This window comes from Buceros rhinoceros, unplaced genomic scaffold, assembly GCF_000710305.1.
Source record: "Buceros rhinoceros silvestris isolate BGI_N320 unplaced genomic scaffold, ASM71030v1 scaffold11414, whole genome shotgun sequence".
NCBI classification, from domain to species: domain Eukaryota; kingdom Metazoa; phylum Chordata; class Aves; order Bucerotiformes; family Bucerotidae; genus Buceros; species Buceros rhinoceros.
In genome coordinates, this window is record NW_010410068.1 from 4,025 (window position 1) to 4,928 (window position 904).

General features: G+C 51.3%; 1 protein-coding gene across 1 annotated transcript in view; it reads right to left on the reverse strand.

The window, feature by feature from the left end:
- The window catches only part of LOC104492860 (dysferlin-like), a gene marked incomplete at both ends in the record, with an annotated part of 42,718 nt that overhangs the window by 2,752 nt on the left and 39,062 nt on the right, over positions 1–904 (reverse strand). The window lies entirely within an intron of this gene.

The following is a 904-nucleotide window of genomic DNA, read 5'->3' on the forward strand; positions in this document are numbered from 1 at the left end:
TGTCCCCAGCAGCCCTTCAGCCCATGCTGCTGCTCTGCTGCCATTCCCACCCCCAGGAGAGGTTTATCTAACATGTGACCAAAGTTCTTCAGGGAGAGGAAAGGAAAAGGTCTGCTCTGGTGCAGTTTGCAAGCACTCGTGTGATAGATACTGTCAAAATCCCATAATTTAAAACCATCCTGGCTTTTCAGCTGGGCAGACAGGAACGCAGCAGGCATGAACTCCCTGTGGAGTCCTGCTTATTCTCTGATGGGTTTGAGGGAAAAGACAGAAATGAGAGGAAAAGGAGGGCTATGCAGACACCACCAGCACAGCTCCATTGCTGCTTCTAGTCTCTACTCCAGTCCCCACTGCTCCCACCAGGATATTTCTGGTCTTTCATCAAAACGGGCCTGCACACAACAGCCACAGCCAACACCGAGCATCCATGAGCAGACCTAGAACCATCCCCACCTCCTCACCTTCTCCACACCAGGCTCCAATCCCTCCACAAATAGGTCAGACAAGACCAATCAATAATGGACAGTTTTGACTTCTCTGCCCTGGCAGTCGGGATCCCTGTCACATCCATCCAGGTATGGAGAGTGGCCAGCTTGGCTTTGGCTGAGCCTGCGCCTGCCTCCCCATCCCACATGCCATGCTGGGGCTGGTGGAGGACATCACCTCCAAGACATTGCCCTTCGGCCACAGCCTTTCAAGACCATGACCCTTCAAGGACCTTGGAAATGAAATGTTCTCCGTAAATATTATTACAGCTCTGCAATTTTCAGGTGATATGTCCCAGCTCCTTTCTTGGCAATATCTTGAAGTGGTTAACTTCAGACAGATGGGCTCTTTCCCAAGCATGGAAACCTGGCGTGCGTGCGTGTGTGTGTGTGTCTGTGTACGCACAGGGAAAAAAAAA